Genomic DNA, 21,346 nt, shown 5'->3' with positions numbered 1-21,346 from the left:
GTTAACGTTGAAGTCAATTGTGAAGAGCAATGAATGCAATAACCAGAAGCAAAAGATGGTGTATCGACCTTCGACTTCATGTTAAATTACCCTTTCTTTGGCATAGATTTCGAGATACCATAGAGAAAATAAAACAAGGTAGTCAGATCCGTTTTTAAACTCTGTTTCTGTGTATAAGAGTGGACGGAGCAAAATAAAAAAGCATCCGATCATGTGTCAATGAGCCATTCTCGACATGTGGTACGGGTAAGAACGAAACAGCGAGACCAGGTGCCAAACTGAAAATACCTGTCACTTAACATGTATATTTGGTTAGTAGCTTTCCTCTATGTCTTTCGTTCAGTATTCATAATACGTTGAAATCCAGGACCTACATAAACATTTCTGATTTATGCATTTCAGTGTGCTTCATCCGACCTTTCAATGCGTTCAATCATCCATTAATATCCAGTTGGGCACTTATATGTTAAAATAATTTTTTTCAGGAATTCCATCGTGAACGAACCACCTTTCTCTCTTACAGCCAATCAAGATCCCAGTATCAGTGAGGGCTCGATGTGAAACACTCCCTAGAGGGCGATCAGAATAGGCCTATCCATTCTGTACTCCGTTTCACTACGTATTTAGGACCATGGGTCCAGGTATCACCCCCGAGAGGGGCGTAAATGCTTCCCGGCCATGGGCACTGTACTCAATGCAGTTTATCTAAAGGCCATTGAAGGATTCTACGAGAATATCTTACGATCGGTCCGATTCCATCTCTAGCAGATTTCCGTTCTTGTTCTAAATAGCAATCTACGATTCCTGGAAACGAACAAAACGATATTACGCTAACACATAATACACAGAACAGCTTCCGTACAAATAATTTCTACTTGTCGTTATCACCTATGAAACCTACGAATAATGAGTGGCACATCGGAAAGTAAGATAGGAAGATTAAGATTCAACTGCTGGTAAAGGTCTCACGTACTTGAAAGTATGTTAGTTTGCCAAGCAAGGGGTAATAAGTCAGCTCTGGCATCTTTGAAGGAAATGTCCCAGTATATTGATAAAGACCGTTTAACAGTTACTTGTAAATCGTGATTTTACCGTAGACACGCGGAAACTAAGGTCTCTAATCTCTGTACAAAACGATAAGTGCAAACTAAAATGTATTTTGACTTTACGACTGGTTACAGTATTTAACAGTACTAGCTTCAAATGCTGACTAGTACGTTCAAAAATGTTGCATAATATAGACAATGCATAATTCTATAATCATGAAGGCAACCTAAACCCTAACTACTACCTAACAAAATTCATTTCTATATCACCATAATGCACTGCTGTTGTGTATACATGTCATCACATCACATGAATAGTAGGCTGAAAAGTCAGAACTCTCAAGTTGTGATTACGTACAACATAGCATAAAAAATTACAAATGTATTAAATATTCTTAGTACAAGCAATTACATCTCTGAATAACTGTATAGTACAAATCATCCAATCAGCATCACAAATAAACGTAATTTATTAAATAATATAATCGGGGTAGATGAAAGGAACCTCCACGAAGATTGCAATAAGAGAAGAACAAGAAATGAGCAGCAATCGGGTGCACCCAGGGCAAGATCACAAGATGCTACGAAGTGCACTGACGGCTGATCCTTTCACAACCGGTCTCCATTCAAATGGACTGCATTCCGACCGATCTTTCTCAAGACCATTTAGTTTTATTGCCATAAACATCGGGGGATTTTCCCGAGCGAAAGAAGTTTTAGTAGCAAATATATGTCAAAAATATACACGTAACAATCTATTAGTCCAGCTGACACACAAGGGAAGTACTAAAAAACTGTCCAAGAATTGGTGTGGAATTAATACTGGAAAGGCCTCACGACAAATACGGCAGTGCCATCTATGCCAGACCTAACGTGAATATCACATCAGCCTCACTGATTGAAGACAACAACATCGAGCTCCTTACGGTGCGAATACCATTCGTCTGTGTAACATCGGTCTAAAAACCACCAGATGCCAATTTCTGCATTAAAACACCCGCCAACTTTAACGATCAGGGCGTGAACTTTGCCATAGGCGATTTCAGTTGCTGAAGCACATCATGGGGATACCCAGATACGACACAAATGGAACGGATATAGAAACATGGGCTGAAACTCATGACCTACATCTGATCCATGATTCGAAGCTTCCATCTTCTTTTAACAGTGGCAGGTGGAAAAGAGGGTACAACCCAGACAAAATCTTTGTTTGTTGAAAGGTAGCTGTACAATGTATGGAGACTGTAGGAGACCACATCCCCTGTACCCAACATAGACCTGTAATATGCACTGTGAATCCTGTAGTAGCGCCTGAAGAGGTACCATTCAAGAGCCGGTTTAACTTCAAGAATGCTGACTGGCAGAAGTTCAGTGAAGAGCTTGACTCGAAAGTCATAAACATTCCACCACTACCTGAAATGTGCGAAACCTTCATCAAATGTGTCCAACAAATTTCGAGGAAAACTATTCCGAGAGGATGCAGAACTCAGTATGTTCCAGGTATGTGCAGTGACGACGAACTCTTGTTAGAAAGATACCGAACTCTCTATGAAGAGGATCCATTTGCAGAAGAAACGATCCAAGCTGGTGAAATATTGCTGCAAGCCATTTCAGTCACTCGCAAGGCCAAGTGGAGTAACCTGGTAGAGAAACTCGACATGAAGCTGAACAGTAGACAAGCCTGGAAACCGCTTAAAAACCTGAGTGGCGACCCTGTAAAATCACAAGACAATTTTACGAGTGACTCCTGCTAAAGTGGCAACCCAGCTCCTGCAGAACAGCGCAACCCTTGAAACAGAGCATTATTTTTTTAGGGATCCCTTCTCCATGGCTGAACTCGAAGCTGTCATCTGCAGTTTGAAGATGCATAAGGCTGCAGGTGTCGATGACCTTAAGAGTTGAGCGGGTAAAGAATTTCGGCTGTAAAACGATGGAGTGGCTACTAAACCTAACGAATTCATGTGTCGCCAAGCTACACATCCCCGAAATGTGGCGGAAGTCTCGAGTCATTGCAATACTTAAGCCTGGGAAGGAACCAAACGATCCAAAAAATTTTCGACCTATCTCCATTGTATGCCACACCTTCAAGATATTAGAATGGCTGGTACTTAACCGAATCAGTGCCACCCTCGAAATGAAGTTTATCCCACAACAAGTAGGCTTTCGTGCTGGAAAATCATCCTGTAATCAGATCTTGAATCTAACCCACCACATCGAGGACTGTTTTGAGCGTGGTGAGATTACTGGAGTCGCTTTTTGTTGATCTAACAGCTGCTGCATCCGATACTGTGAATCATAGGAAACTGTTAATAAGAGTGTATGGCCTTACTAAAGACTACCAACTAACATCCCTTATTAGCACCTTCCTTCAAAACAGAGAATTCCAAGTTTCATTACAGGGTAAGAGGAGTAGATGGCGAACGCAGAACGGTCTCCCCCGAGGCAGTTTGCTTGCTCCAGCGCTGTACAATACCTACACAAAAGATCAGCCAAAATCAGCAAGTACAAGGCTCTTCATCTATGCCGATGACTAAATTCAGGGGCCAACCTTTAAAGAAGCACAGGTAAAATTGTCTCTAGCAATGGATGAACTCTCCAAATACTATGATGTCAACCTCCTGGAGCCCAGTCCCAATAACACTGAAGTGAGCGCCTTCCACTTACGAAACAGGGAAGTGCAGCAACAACTGGATATCACACGGCGAGGAGAGCAACTGAAACATTGTCCAACATCAGTCTACCTAGGTGTCACACTGGACAGGGCTCTGACGTACATGCAGCAATGTCTAAACTTGAAACAGAATGTCATTACTTGCAATGGGATAGTTAAGAAGCTGATTGGCAGCAGCTGGGGAGCCAACCCGCACCTCCTAAGGACATCTGCACTTGCACTTTGTATATCAGCCGCTGAGTACACTGCTCCTGCGTGAAATGCTTCAGCTCATGCTAAGAAAGTCAATATTGCAGTCAACGATACTGCAATCCTGCCATTTTCGATAAAGGTACTTAACGTTGCTTTTACATAAGAAATTCACATTATTTAAGTCTCCTGGTAATACAGAACTATGCATGACTTTAGCAAGGACAAACGTAACTTTCACAAATTGCAAATATTCTTTCCTTGAGTGCAAATGGCAAATCATTTGTTAAGTCAAAAATACTAAATTTTTCATAATATTTAAACATTCTGTTAAGTCAACACAATATGCGGCAGTAATACAGTGTTCTTTAGATTTTTTATTCAGTTGGTGCCAAAAATCCTTCTGATACTTCTGCCACCTGTCAATCTGCATTTAATTACAAAATTTGAAGAATTTACCCCGCACACAATCATTTTTATAACCTTTTGATGTCAAATAACTATCAGTCCATGTTCTAACCCCATTATCTACTGGTACCTCAGTTGTTTCCTTTCCACTTTCTTAAACTACAAAACAGTCTCTTCACCAACATCGACTTCTCCACTGACTGCATTACAATCATCTACATCATTAATTGAAAAATTTGTGTTTTCTCTACTGGATATATAAAACACATCACGATCTTCGTTAGTAACTGCAGGGTTAGTTTCAACTACTAAAACAGATTACTTTGGTCAAGATTTTGTATACATTTCCGACTTTGCCTGGAACATTCTCAATGTGAAGTTTTATTTCATTACTGTCAACATTTAATGTTCCTACTAAAAAAAAAAAAAAAAACTTTCATTCTTATCTTGCCCCTCGACATTAACATTCAAAATTTGCAAATTTTCTGAATCATTTTGAAAACCAATTTCTGTTTTTTACAGGATTGTACTACTCTAGGTCACAGAGTGTACAAAAATCCTACTAACACAAACAGGTATTTAGACAACACTTCGCACCACCACCCAGCCCAGAAGCAAGCAGTACTCAGCGTTCTGTCTTAACGTGCCTTGCGTATCAGCGATGGTGACAACTTGGAATCGAAGTGGAATTTTTTAAAGAGGGCACTGAAGGCAAATGGCTATGATAGTTATTCAGTCAACATGGCTTTTAGGCGGAATATTAATAACGCTAATAAGAATGACGAGGAACCGCCTTCTCCCTCCGTTAGGTTACCTTTCGTTTCTGGGGTCACTGACTGCATAAGCAGAATTCTAAAGAAAAATGGTATTGATACATCTTTCTTTACTCAGAACAAATTAAAAGATATTTTTCCAACGGAGTTCGGATGCACCTAATTGCCTCCACAATGTATGCGCCTATCAAGTGACTTGTGGCTGTGGCAAAGTGTATATAGGCGAAACTGGAAGAACTGTTAAAGAACACATCCGACTAAAACAAAGTGCAAAATCAACAGTAGCGAAACATCATGAGAACTATGGCTCTAACATCGATTTTAATAACGTACGTGTGCTGGCTAAAGAAACAAACATTTATAGAAGAAAGGGCCGAGAAGCGGTTGAAATTTCCAAGAATGCATCTAATTTCAATAGAGAGGACGGCTATAGGCTTCCGGCGTCGTGGCTCCCCGCCATCAAGGAAGTCAATACGCGGCCGCGGTGTGCGAGCGTCATATACAACGCGCTGCAAGTCACCTTGGCGGACAATAATATTTTGGGTAAATATTCCCCCTCTCTTGCTCTGTCCGTTTCTAATTTAGCCAATAGTGATGACCAACCAATAGCAGTAAGAGGCGTTTCAACCAATAACCCTTCTCCAGCGTAAGTGGAATAGTGCTTTTCTATCCAACGATGATAGGCCACCAATAGTATCCACAGGAGATTAGTTAACAACGCCCCTTCTTTTCTATCAGAGCGGGAATATTAGCCTATGACTATGGTCCACCAATGGTAGCCATAAGAATCGTAACCAATACTACCACTTCTCCAGCACGAACGCGGGAAATCTCCCCTTTATAAAAGGACGCGACACTCGTCTCTGACAGTGTTCTAGCAGCTGTGGACACAGGAAGACCCCGAGGAAGATCACAGCAGAAGGGTCGAAACGTCAATCATTTTAGAAGAAACGCGATGAGGCCTAATAACCCAGAAGATTTTAACTTCAAGATCTTATATGTCACTGGCAAGAGGGAGATCCCTCTATAATTGTTAGAATCAGTTTTTTTCCATTTCTCATGTAGCAGATGTATTAATACCGATGTCCATTCTGATGGCGGGTGTTTCTTGTCCAAAAGTCATTTATTTGTCTTGACAAAGAATAATGTTGTCACTAGACTATTTCCACAGTTCAAGCAACTGTATTGTTTTATCCTTATGCTCTGTTATTTTTAAGTTGTTACATGATTTCCTTGATTTTCTCCATTGTTGGTGGCTTGGGTCTGGTTGTATTTGGTTTACATTATAAAATGATATTCTTCTTTTGGTGGATTGCAGTTGTATAATTCTTTGATGTAGTGTGCAAGTATTCTGAAGTTCTCCATGTTACTGCATGCATCATTTTGTGTTTTTGGATCTATAAACGGTAAACCTGGTGAGGTTACCTCTTTGAGCAATTTTTAAATGTTTTATAAAAGTCCCTAGACTGTTCCTGCTTAAAATGTGACTCAGCTGATGTTAGTTTACGTTTTATAGGTTGTAAAGCAATTTTTTGAGACCTTTTGTTGGATGTTTCCTTGTTCCTATAACATTTTTCCTGTTCTTATCGTTTTTATTTGTGTTCCAGGTATTCAAAGATCATTGTCTCTTTATAATTAACTCATCACAACCACCGTTCCACCAAGCATGTTTCCATTTCTTTTTAAGAGGGATAGTTTCTTCTGCAGTGTTAATAATGTCTTTCTGAAGTTTTTCGCAACATTTGGCTACTCTTTTTTCCAATTGCATTTCGAAACCATTTTCTCTAGATAACTTCTGTATGTCAAACTTTCTGGGTTTATATCGGTTCTTTTTTCTGAATATTGGTCTAATCTTGAATCTAATGATTATCTGAATGTAAACCAACGCTCTTGGCAACTTTTGCATTGAGTTCCTCCACTGCCGAATGTCTACATGCAACATGATCGAGTTGTTTCTCACCATAAATGAGATTTAATGATACCCACATAATTTCTAGGATGGTTTTTTGAAGAATGTAGATGTTTGTAGTACTTTATGCTGGCTGCATAGGCTTAAGAGTCTTTCTGTATTTGTGTTGGTTCTTTTACGTGCAGGAAGTTTTCCTACTATAGATCTGTGCTGATGTTCTTTGCCACTTTGCGCAGTGAAACTTGTTTCCTGCATGCTGTTAACATTATATATTTTTTTCCTTAGGAAGTTTATTGAGTTTCCAAGTTTTCCTGTTTTTAAGAGTTAATTTACATTAAAAGCAGCTAGGTAATTTATGTTTATGTGTTCGATTTTATGGGTATGCAGTCTAAAACCGGTTTCAGAATAATCCAATTCATTTCTTGTACTCTGTCGTACGCCACCAGAATCCGAGTGCGTACTTTTCATTTCCTTGGAAATGGGAGATTGGCTGCTCCCTGGGATGAAATCTCTTACAAAATTCATCTCCATTGTCGACTTCTTGTTGAGTCAGGGGAACCAGTCCCCTGAAAACGCTGCTCAGACTTGTTAGCTCTGAGGAATACGTCTCCAGCCATACCTCTGGTGAACAAATGTGACTAATTTTCCGCTTGTTGCAAGTCAGACGGACTGTGATTTTTTTCCCTTGTGTTCCTTCTTCCACCAGGTCGTCCGTTCCAAGATCCATTCTTTCTGCCTTCACTAGCGTTGAAGTCTTCACTTTAACCATAGCACGGAGCCCTCATATGGTGCTATCACCTGGGCCAGGTGAGCCCTGGTTTTTTAAGGAGGTTGTTACTCCTCCCCCTCCTCCTACCTCATCACTTGCACGTTAACCCTCCAGGGTTGGGACCGGCATAGTGAAGTTTAATGTCAATATAACTACACTGAATGGGAAATTATAATTTTGATGGTATCATATAGGGAACGTATGAAGTGTGTCGAATAATCTATTTCCTTAACTGTATTGACAATCAAAAGATAAGCTGTTGATCAGTTCTATTATACAGTCTGGGAGGAACTCCGATTGCTGTTCTGATGTACTAAATTGCTTTCAGCGTAATTTGAAATTATAGTAATTATAATTTAGTTAAAAGACATTTCGAAATTATAAAGGAAGGCTTACAATGGGAAACCACGACGTTGCCGTCACAGATTTGCTTCAAATTTTGTACACCTTTAGTAGGCCATTAAAAGAACGTATAAGCAAATAGTAAAGTGCACTACTCTCACAATTCCGAGAAAATCGCTAGAGAAATTTTACATGTTTATTATGTAACTGATGTATCTGTGTCTAGGGGCTGGGCGCTAGAATTAATCGTGGGGAAGAGGTTACCGTTCGAGCAACGAAAGACGAACGTGTATGAGATGATGGCATGAATCCGGTTGCAATTTAACTTCCAATCTATATTTGTTTCGTCATTTGTCATATTATTTAATTTATGCGACTTTTGAGAGGCAATATAATTTTAAAAAACCACGTGCATTTCCATGAAGTTTTAGTGAATATCATGTTATTTCAAAAAATGGCTCTGAGCACTATGGGATCTAACATCTGTGGTCATCAGTCCCCTATAACATAGAACTACTTAAACCTAACTAACCTAAGGACATCACACACATCCATGCCCGCGGCTGGATTCGAACCTGCGATCGTAGCAGTCGCGCGGTTCCGGACTGAGTGCCTAGAACCACTCGGTCACCGCGGCCGGCTCATGTTATTTGACTGCTTACTATTTTCAATTAAATGTTATTACTAGAACGAACATATTTATAACCACCGACAAGTACCTGAAGAAACGCATAGAGTTTCACTGAAAATGTATGCCGGTCGTGATTTTCGAAATCACATATACATCCATCTGGTAAGGTACGCGGAACTACTTTGCACCTCGACGCTTCGAACAGCACACACATAGGCAGGCCCCATTTGGCAGTTAACCTTCTTAGCAATGCGACGTTGCTAATGTAGCAACAACGAACAGTGTACGTACAAATTTTTTGACTATCACAAAATTCATACTTGTACTTCAAAAATGAAAGTTTGAGTGGGAATTGAACAGTCGCTTCACCAGGGTCTTCTTACGATCTTACGATGCTCAAACGCTAACCACTTTTATATATGTTGTTGTTGTTGTGGTCTTCAGTCCCGAGACTGGTTTGATGCAGCTTTCCATGCTACTCTATCCTGTGCAAGCCTCTTCATCTCCCAGTACCTACTGCAACCTACATCCTTCTAAATCTGCTTAGTGTATTGATCTCTTGGTCTCCCTCTACGATTTTTACCCTCCACGATGCCCTCCAATGCTAAATTTGTGATCCCTTGATGCCTCAAAACATGTCCTACCAACCGATCCCTTCTTCCAGTCAAGTTGTGCCACAAACTTCTCTTCTCCCCAATCCTATTCAATACCTCCTCATTAGTTACGTGATCTACCCACCTTATCTTCAGCATTCTTCTGTAGCACCACATTTCGAAAGCTTCTATTCTCTTCTTGTCCAAACTGGTTATCGTCCATGTTTCACTTCCATACATGGCTACACTCCATACAAATACTTTCAGAAACGACTTCCTGACACTTAAATCTATACTCGATGTTAACAAATTTCTCTTCTTCAGAAATGATTTCCTTGCCTTTGCCAGTCTATATGTTATATCCTCTCTACTTCGACCATAATAAGTTATTTTGCTCCCTAAATAGCAAAACTCCTTTACTACTTTAAGTGTCTCATTTCCTAATCTAATCCCCTCAGCATCACCCGATTTAATTTGACTACATTCCATTATCCTCGTTTTGCTTTTGTTGATGTTCATCTTATATCCTCCTATCAAGACACTGTCCATTCCGTTCAACTGCTCTTCCAAGTCCTTTGCTGTCTCTGACAGAATTACAATGTCATCGGCGAACCTCAAAGTTTTTACTTCTTCTCCATGAATTTTAATACCTACTCCGAATTTTTCTTTTGTTTCCTTTACTGCTTGCTCAATATACAGATTGAATAACATCGGGGAGAGGCTACAACCCTGTCTCACTCCTTTCCCAACCACTGCTTCCCTTTCATGCCCCTCGACTCTTATAACAGCCATCTGGTTTCTGTACAAATTGTAAATAGCCTTTCGCTCCCTGTATTTTACCCCTGCCACATTCAGAATTTGAAAGAGAGTATTCTAGTTAACGTTGTCAAAAGCTTTCTCTAAGTCTACAAATGCTAGAAACGTAGGTTTGCCTTTTCTTAATCTTTCTTCTAAGATAAGTCGTAAGGTTAGTATTGCCTCACGTGTTCCAACATTTCTACGGAATCCAAACTGATCTTCCCCGAGGTCCGCTTCTACCACTTTTTCCATTCGTCTGTAAAGAATTCGCGTTAGTATTTTGCAGCTGTGACTTATTAAACTGATAGTTCTGTAATTTTCACATCTGTCAACACCTGCTTTCTTTGGGATTGGAATTATTACATTATTCTTGAAGTCTGTGGGTATTTCGCCAGTCTCATACATCTTGCTCACCAGATGGTAGAGTTTTGTCATGACTGGCTCTCCCAAGGCCATCAGTAGTTCTAATGGAATGTTGTCTATTCCCGGGGCCTTGTTTCGACTCAGGTCTTTCAGTGCTCTGTCAAACTCTTCACGCAGTATCTTATCTCCCATTTCATCTTCATCTACATCCTCTTCCATTTCCATAATATTGTCCTCAAATACATCGCCCTTGTATAAACCCTCTATATACTCCTTCCACCTTTCTGCCTTCCCTTCTTTGCTTAGAACTGGGTTGCCATCTGAGCTCTTGATATTCATACAAGTGGTTTTCTCTCCAAATGTCTCTTTAATTTTCCTGTAGGCAGTATCTATCTTACCCCTAGTGAGACAAGCCTCTACATCCTTACATTTTTCCTCTAGCCATCCCTGCTTAGCCATTTTGCACTTCCTGTCGATCTCATTTTTGAGACGTTTGTATTCCTTTTTGCCTGCTTCATTTACTGCATTTTTATATTTTCTCCTTTCATCAATTAAATTCAATATTTCTTCTGTTACCCAAGGATTTCTATTAGCCCTCGTCTTTTTACCTGCTTGATCCTCTGCTGCCTTCACTACTTCATCCCTCAGAGCTACCCATTCTTCTTCTACTGTATTTCTTTCCCCCATTCCTGTCAATTGTTCCCTTATGCTCTCCCTGAAACTCTCTACAACCTCTGGTTCTTTCAGTTTATCCAGGTCCCATCTCCTTAAATTCCCAACTTTTTGCAGTTTCTTCAGTTTCAATCTGCAGATTATAACCAATAGATTGTGGTCAGAATCCACATCTGCCCCTGGAAATGTCTTACAATTTAAAACTTGGTCCCTAAATCTCTGTCTTACCATTATATAATCTATCTGATACCTTTTAGTATCTCCAGGATTATTCCAGGTATACAACTTTCTTTTATGATTCTTGAACCAAGTGTTAGCTATGATTAAGTTATGCTCTGTGCAAAATTCTACAAGGCGGGTTCCTCTTTCATTTCTTCCCCCCAATCCATATTCACCTACTATGTTTCCTTCTCTCCCTTTTCCTACTGACGAATTCCAGTCACCCATGACTATTAAATTTTCTTCTCCCTTCACTACCTGAATTATTTCCTTTATCTCGTCATACATTTCATCAATTTCTTCATCATCTGCAGAGCTAGTTGGCATATAAACTTGTACTACTGTAGTAGGCATATATATATATATATATATATATATATATATATATATATATATATATATATATATATATATATAATGTGTGTGTGTGTGTGTGTGTTATGCATTCCAAATACATATTAAGTTCATGTACTAACCATGTACACATGTTATACATGAACTGATTTAAACAAAAATAGTTTGGTCATTTCAATTATGCTAATGTTAAAGAAAGACAACAGAAGATTATGTTACTGACCAAATTACCAGAAAGAATTAAGTTAAACATCTAGAAAAGTTTTATTTAAGACATTCAAACTTTAACATGAAGAAACAAAATCTGCGCTTTGAATTACATGAGCTCCAATCTTTACAGACGCATAAATAGCGCTTTATGGTGGATATCAGTAAGTTGGTGGGATAATTTTAAATATAAAACAATTTAATAATCATATTAGACAATTTCTGAAATACTTGAGAATGGTGGAAAGGAGACATATAATAAAGTTGACCAGCCTTCCAACTACATTTTCTGGACATTAATTGAATGTTAAGTATCTGAAGTGATCAGACCTACATAATAATTCTTTCACAGCAAAACTAATTTACACATCACAGTGCAAAATGAACAGGGCAATGTGCCAGCCATTGAATATTACATTATATCAGATAGAATCTTATGGTTTTACCCAGTCGATAAGGACATTTCCATAAAAACTGTCTATTTCCAGATTTCTAATGATGATGATGATGAGTCCCATACTTCTTTACAGAGTGTATGGGAGCGATACGGGAGACTCGCGCCGCCCTACTAGGCAAGGTCCTAGTGGAGGTGGTTTGCCATTGTCTTCCTCCGACCGTAATGGGGATGAATGATGATGATGAGGACGACACAACAACACCCAGTCATCTCGAGGCAGGAAAAAGCCCTGACCCCGCCGGGAATCGAACCCGGGACCCCGTGTCGGGAAGCGAGAACGCTATCGTGAGACCACGAGCTGCGGACAAGCCAAAAATGCACCTTTAATGTTTTACGTTTTAAAATTATTACACACACACTCTCACTGTCGCATAAGTTCTGTACATTAGCTTATAAATTTCAAAAACTACTCTCTGTAGTAGAACCACTTGATAACCGTGAACTATAACGTCCGATACCTACTCACGGATACGTAATAGATGCGTAAAACTTGTCTTGCGACGTCCTCGGGATTGCCAGAGTAGTGCCCCTTACTGCTTGCACGTTATGTTGTGTTAATGGCCTATTAAAGATGTTGTTTGAAGTAAATTCGTGATGCCAACGTAGTGGCCTCCCCTTGTTAGATGACACCACAACAGTGACTTGACGGACCACCTGTTACAATCGAAGCTGCACCACTCTAAGGAAGTAATGTACCAACTGAGTGGCAGGAGGTGTCAGGCAAAGTGTTTCTTTTGACAGTTACGGCTTTGTGTCACTTGAAATGGCACCATTCTGAAACCCATTAGATTCATGTTTTTGTTAGTACGCGAATACTGATAAGAAACAAAGAATTTGTAAATTTTTTTTCATTCCTCAGCATCATTTCAGATATCAAATGAACCCTGAACGAAAGTAAGGCCACGAGGATTCTCATGACCTTCTTCATTATTTTCGATGGAGGATTTTATCTACGAGTCCGCACGTGGCACAGGATTATTTTTATTTATATTTTATTTCAATAGCAGTCCACAGCTATATTTCAGCTACTGATATTTCAATCTCTGTGATTTGAAAGTGGGCTGCGACCCCAAAACTAGCCACAAAGAATAAAATGTGAATCTATGAAATAAAACAATTGAGCGCGGCTGCATTTCCAAAATAGAACAGAAAAATGCATGGCGGCTGTGTATTTGTGTATCTGATAATAGGGCTTGATTAAATGTCGTAAACTAAATATGGCTCTATTTCAATTTACATCCTCCAACAAAAACCAATTTCATTACTGTTGCAGTCTTCAGTTCGAAGACTCATCTGCGACCGCTCTCCATGCTAGGATATCCTGTGCAGGCCTCTTCATCTCTGCATAAGCACTGCAGTCTGCATCCCTTTGAACCTGATCCCTGCACTCGAACCCTGGTCTCACTCTACATTTTTACAGTCTTGGACCCCTCCCCCTCACACACTCATAAACACATTCACACACACTTCGTTCCATAACCAAGCTGACGATTCCTTGAAACATCACGAAGCGTCCTACCAACCATTCCCTTCAGTAAGTCGCACTTTGCCATAAATTTTCTTTTTTTTCAGTTCTGTTTAGTACTTCCTCATTTGCTATCTTACTTACTACAATTCCTGTCTAAACTCTTTAACGTTCCACGTTTCACTTACATATAGCGATATACTCCACACAAATAACTTAAGAAAGTTATCAAAACACCGAAATTTATATTCGATGCTAGCAAATTCATCTTTTTCAGATGCGCTTTTCTTACTATTGCCATTATCTGTTTTATACCCTCACTACTTCGGCAGCTGTCAGTTATTTTGATACTCAAGTATCATAACTCATTGGCTACTTCTAATATCTGATTTTCTAATTTTTTTTGACTAGCACTATCTCATTTAATCCGGCTTGTTTCCATTATCCTTGTTTTACTTTTGTTGATGTTCACCTTTTCAAGACGCTGTCCATCCCGTTCAACCGACCTTTCAAGTCCTTTGCCATATCCGACAGAATTACAGTTTCACAGGAAAAACGTATAATTTTAATTTCTTCTCCACGAACTTTGATTTCCTTCCCACATTTCTAGTTTGTTTCGTTCATTGCTTGCTCAATGTACAGTTTGAATAATGTTGGGTACAGGTTACAACCCTGTTTCACTACCTTCATATCCACCAAAATACCAATCCCACACTTACTGGAAGCACCAACACAGCATCATCTGCACTGCATTTGCGAATATGGACAATCATAATGTGTATAACGGAATGACGATACTGAAAATTTTTACCGGATCTGGACTTGATTTCCCGCTTATTCCGACATATCGTATAAACACATCACGTCTGGGAAAGTCAGTCCAAAGCAGGTAAGAATAACACTAGCACATGCCTTTAAGATGTGCTTGTCTTACGTTTACCTGCTTTGGGCCTACTTTTCCGAATATGACATGTTTGTACGATAGTGAGCTGCTTTCCTATAAGACGTTGTTATCTATCAATTATATCAACGTTAAACAAATGTTTCAACCTTTTCAATCCAGTATATGCAGTGCGTTGTGCACTGTATAGTGTGTTATTAAGTTCGTGGCATTAGGCAATTCGAAAATATAGCTTCCCTGCGGATTCACAGCCGTTAACTGTTTAATGAAATAATGGCCACAGCAGCTGGAAGTTATTTTTCCGTATAAGTATGTGAACCACTTGCAGTTAAATTGTTTTTTTTTTTTCATCGTTACTCCATGCAGACCATCCCGTAGTATGTCCAAACTTGTGTATTTGTCATCCTGCAGTAGGCAGCAAAATGGTGTTAAAGGTCTAAGGACACAGTTGTCGATAATAGCGTGAAAGCCGAAATCTCAATTGTACACAAGAAATATATAAATATACAGTGAAATGGCGGTATATTATTTCAAAAATGGATCAAAAAATTTTTATTAATTTTTTCTTGTAATATGGAATAAAGTGCAGCACCTAGTTCGAAATGTTGACTGTGGCTTTTGGGTAATATGCTAGGAGTAATTTATGAGTGATATAAATGTTTCAGAGAGGTTCGAGAAGGCGTTGGAAACGACCACCACCATGGACGCCCTATTACATAAATTACTGACGACGAAGTCGAAGAAGTAAAGAAAACGTTTCTGGAAAATCGCTCTATCATCGTCAGAGAGGTTTCTGATGATGTCGGCATATCATTTAGCTCCTGCCAAACAATTTTTTCGGGCGTTTTGGGCATGAAACGTGTAGCAAAGTTTTTACCGAAATTTTTGAATTTCGACCAAAAATTACATCGCGTGGTATCGCTCCGGAATTGCTGAATGAAGTCATCAACGATTAAGAACTTAAAAAGGAATTTTATAACAGGTGACAAAACAAAGATATACGGGTGTGACGTGGAGACCAGGGCCCAATCATCCCAATGAAAACTGCCTGAAGAGCCAAGACCAAAAAAAAATCCGGCAAGGTCGATCACACGTGAAGGTACTTCTCACTAGCTTCTTCGATTACAATGGGATAGCGCATATTGAGTTCCCGCTTGCTGATCGTACTGTCAGTAAGGTTCACTACCTGCAAATTATGTGCCGTTTGCGTGAAGCAATCCGAAGAAAACTACCGCAACTGTGGCCAAACCACTAATAGAAATTATATCACGATAATGCTTCCACTCACATGTCAATGCTTTTTCGTGATTTTTTGACAAAAAAAATCGATACGTTGTCTAAGCCGCCGTATACGCCGGACATGGCCCCCTGCGACTTCTTTGTACTCCCGAGGCTGAAGTGAACCGTGAAAGGACGTCGTTTTGCCACCATTGATGCGATAAAAACAGAATTGCTGAAGGAGACGAACACCACAACGAAAAGTGAGTTTCAGAAGTGTTTCCCAGATTGGAAAAACTGCTAACGGAAGTGTATCACGCTGTCAAAATTCGTGGAATAGCGATATGCACAGATACAGGTGGCGGCAGTATCGCATATACAAGGTGTGAAAGGTGGTGCGTTGGCGGAGCTGTCATTTGTACCCAGATGATACATGTGAAAAGGTTTCCGATGTGATTATGGCCACACGGCGGGAATCGACAGACTTTGAATGAGGAATAATGGTTGGAGCTAGAAACAATGGACAGTCCATTTCGGAAATCGTTGGGGTATTCAATATTCCGGGGTCCACAGTGACAAGAGTGTGCTGAGAATGCCAAATTTCAGGCATTACCTCTCACCACGGACAACAATGTGGCCGACGGCCTTCACTTAACGACCGAGAGGAGCGACGTTTGAGTAGGGTTGTCAGTGCTAACAGACAAGCAACACTGCGTGAAATAGCCACAGAAATCAATGTGGGACGTTATGACGAACGTATCCGTTAAGACAGTGTGGTGAAATTCGGCGTTAATGACCTATGGCAGCAGATAACTGGCGCAAGTGCCTTTGCTAAGAGCCCATCGTTTGAAGCACCTCTTCGGGGCTCGTGACCATATCAGTTGGACACTCGGCAACTGGTAAACTGTGGTCTGGTCAGGTGAGTCCCGGTTTCAGTTGGTAAGGCCTGATGGTAGGTTTCGAGCGTGGCCCAGATCCCAAGAAGCCATGGACCCAAGTCGTCAACAGCGCATTGTAGAAGCTGGTGGTGACTCCAAAATGATATGGGCTGTGTTTGCATAGAATGGACTGGATCCTCTGGTCCGACTGAAGTTATCGTTGAGTGAAATTTCGTTGTGTTCGGCTACTTGTGTACCATTGGTAGTCATTCATGGACTTCATGTTGTCGAACAACACTGGATTTTTCATGAATGACAATGTACCACGTCACCATGCCGTAGTTATTCGCAATTGATTTGAAGAACATTCTAGACAATTCGAGCAAATGATTTGACCATTTGATCTAAAAATGGTTCAAATGGCTCTGAGCACTATGCGACTTAACTTCTGAGGTCATCAGTCGCCTAGAACTCGGAACTAATTAAACCTAACTAACCTAAGGACATCACACACATCCATGCCCGAGGCAGGATTAGAACCTGCGACCGTAGCGGTCGCTCGGCTCCAGACTGTAGCGCCTAGAACCGCACGGCCACTCCGGCCGGCCCATTTGATCTAATCGAGAGGCCAGTATGTGCACAAAATCCTTCATCGGTAACATTTCAGCGATTACGGACGGCTATAGAGGCAGCTTTGGCAGCATTGACAACACAGGCAGCGTGGCTCAATATTTCTGCAGGGGACTTCCAACGAATTGTGAATCCCATGATTTTTGTCACCTCAATGTGTATCTGATGGGGAATTAATTTGTAAGGAACAAAGTCGATATTGATGAATAAACAAAGATTCTTTAAGAAAAGCAATATTCCCGTTGCTTCTTGATGACACATCTTGTAATGTCAGTAATTACGTGACCGAGAACAGACAACGGAATTAGGCCAGGGTGAGACAGAATTTAGGACGGAGAAACGACCACAGTATTTTGTGGGCGTCAGCACTTCACAATGTTTTTCGAATGACTTCCAAGAACCGCCTTACGGATCTAGAAGGGAGGATCCCTGGACCGCAAACGTTAGGCCTACGGGCTATAAGGCGGCCGCAAATCCTGGAGCAGGCCATTTCCGGCAGGCTGCGGCTTATTATGTCGTCGGACGTGAAGGCCTCTCCTTCTTCTGGCGGTGAGCCCCGAGCCGCTGTTTGTAACTCCGTCCTCCCGCTGAACGGGCCGGTCGCTCTTAGCAGAGTGCACAATGGGCAGCCAGCCTCGCGCGCGCATACCTCGCGCCTGCGCTACCTGCCCGCCCCCGCAATAAATCAGAGCGCCTCGACTCGTGCCGAGTCCGCAACCGAGCTCTCCATTCTGCTGGAAACGAGCTGTGAGCAAGGCATTCCTCGTCGAGGACAGCCGTCGACCGGAAGCACTCTGCTACTAAATATCTGCCGCGCCAGTCAGCCGTCTGAGAAACGCAGTTCTGTTTGCACCGTCTCCCGGAAACGTTGCGACGCATCTACGCCATCATCAGAAAGTAACTTATTTTTCTCAAAAATTATCTGAAAAACACGATAGTGTTTACAGCGCCTCTCATAAACGTTTCGACACATGTACGCCATCATCATCAGATGATTCACATCCTTCTACTTAAAAATTTGATATATTTTCAAGTGGAAGTCTTCAAGTTGACTTTCCGTATTAGACCAATTGTGAACTGTTATGGATCCCATCTTTTCCTCAGTCTATCAGGATCTACATATTTGGTTTGAGGTTCCTCATCCGACATGGCAGTCTCTCTGGATCCATTCTTTGTAGCTTTTCATTTGATTTTATTTGTATTCTTCCAGTTATCCTTTCAAACTCCCTATTTTCAAATCCTTTCGAATATTCTCATTTCGCATTTCACGTATTGTTTTACTGCTCTTCCCCGCTCTAAAAAATCTCATTTCAGTTCCGTGTATTTGCTTTTCTTGTCTTTTATTCACGATTCACTCCGATATAATTCGGTTGGCAATGAGAATGTTTTCTAAAATTTCAGTTGCGTTTCTTTCGCTGTCTTAAGCTTTATAGTTCTGTTAATTGTTCCACAGATATTTCCAAATCCGTTTAAACTTAATCTGTAGATCTTCTTCGTATTTGTTGTGTCTAGATAAGACAGCCTAGACACAATGAGAGGAAGCCGAAAGGCACGCGCTTAAACTCACGCAGGCTGGCGTGAGGTCTGAAACAGGATACGTAATGAATGCTATAAAGAAAAGTACGTAGCTTCTGGAATACTTAACTTTAATCCACATTTGTAGAACATCGCTCTTGATGATACATTAATAGAATCTCAATATCAATTGAATACGGCCCCTTGCTAGGTCGTAGCAAATGTAGCCGAAGGCTATGCTAACTATCGTCTCGGCAAATGAGAGCGTATTTGTCAGTGAACCTTTCCTTGCAAAGTCGGCTGTACAACTGGGGCGAGTGCCAGGACGTCTCTCTAGACCTGCCGTGTGGTGGCGCTCGGTCTGCAATTACTGACAGTGGCGACACGCGGGTCCGACGTATACTACCGGACCGCGGCCGATTTAAATGCTACCACCTAGCAAGTGTGTCTGGCGGTGACACCACAGTATTCATACGATATTTTACGTCCAATATAGTTAAAATATTTTATTTCTTCAATTGTTTCTAGGCTTCTGTACCTCATTCGGTAAAAACGGAACCCATCACTCTTTTCTCTATCCGTCTGTCTGCCTGTCTGTGCGAGTATTTAGTCACTTTTTCTGAGGATCAGTTAGAGGCATCAAACTGACATTTATCTCACATGCTAAGGGCTAAGGTCCTTCATAGTGTGAAAAATATAACCTTCTAGGTCAATTTATGTCACATATTTCGAGTTCCCAAACTTTCTCATCAGAACCTGTAGGGTGCTTCCCGTCAGCTCAGACGGATTCGGCAACTTCTATCTGCTGGTGGAAATCAGACACTCGAATTCAGCAATTCTCCTAAATCAGCCCCGAACGGATATAGGAATTCGGCAACTTCTGTTGCTGCCATTATTTGCAGTGGTTTAAGAACAACATGGAAAACAGTGGTAAAGTGAAAGAGATATAAATGAAAACAAAACATACTTAAAAAGTCAAGGCTTTACTTAACACTGCACATACTAAAAGGGTGGTGTCTAAGAAGCCTGCATACTTGGTTTGCTAGACCAACAATCAAATAGTATTAATGAGTTTTATTACAATAAGAAAATTACAATACTTCATTTTGTCACTTATACTGATGTATCGCAAGCAGAGGGCGACATATCTAATAATCAATCTTTTTCAGTATAAACAATCCCAAGTCTGTGCTACACAAAGAGTACACGCGAAGTTTCTAGAGCTGACGCTGCACTCCCAAGTCGCTAATCCTGAAGCTGCTATTGAGCTAGGCCGTCAGCACTCGGTCGCGTGGCTACGTCCTCTTCACATAGGGCCCGATGTTCTCGCGTTGCCCTGGAGGGAGGTCCGGTCAGCGTACGATTAGCTGACTTCTTCTGACAGCCATCTCTTTCTGTCGTTCCCGACTGGCCTGCTGGGTCTTGACTTTATGTCGTAAGAAAAATATTTCATGAAAACGACTGAATTAATTTTATATACTCTTGTTCAACTTGCGGTTACTTTATGAGATACGCACTTTACAAAATCTGCTTTGCTAGGTTTACCACTGTTTAGTAACCCAAATTTTTGTTGTATGAAAACGTGCCTCTTTCAGATGTTAAAATATTTTGTGCTGAAGTGACCTTTTGGCAGAATTAATTCTTTTCTACATATTGGTTTATGTATGTTTCAAACTTTTAAATAACTTGAAGATATTTGTCTGAGAGGACTCACACAAAGTACTGATTCGAGAATCAAAATTCTTACAACAATTAGTAGCAAGTCACAAGGATGCAGAATACGCTGTCCAAGTGCGTGGAGAAAACAATACATGTCCTTCCTCATCTCTGTAATTTACCATAAAGTAATCTGCAAACTTCGCGAGTTCTTCGTCTTGTGGCTGTATGTTGACCAGGCAGCCAAAAACACCAGGAACATCTTGGGGGCTTACGTAAATGAGTCGAAAGGTGTTGTGCAGCCACTGTCCTATTTCACATTTCTGGTCTTTGTACAACGACACTTCAAAAAGTTTTTGTATTTTACGTCACCTGAAACATGTAGAATAAAATACTATTTCTTCAAATTTAAAAGACAACTTTTTTAAGCTGTAAGGTCAGTGACGTAAATATTGTTCGCTATCCCTGGTAGCACTGAGCAGAAAGGGCACTGAAGTCGCGTTGTTTTTATGTTCGTAGGAATAAAGAGAAAAAAATTGTTCAGAATTTAAAAATAAACCAACATAAGCTACCTGCAGTATAATGGAGACACCAACTTGAAATGCGATTCCATGTGGCGGACGAACGTTTTCGATGAGAGGACTCAGAACCGTGTATACGAACTGTCGTTGACTCGAGAATC

This window comes from Schistocerca nitens, chromosome 2 (assembly GCF_023898315.1).
Source record: "Schistocerca nitens isolate TAMUIC-IGC-003100 chromosome 2, iqSchNite1.1, whole genome shotgun sequence".
Classification (NCBI taxonomy): domain Eukaryota; kingdom Metazoa; phylum Arthropoda; class Insecta; order Orthoptera; family Acrididae; genus Schistocerca; species Schistocerca nitens.
Note: the sequence above shows the minus strand (reverse complement) of the source record.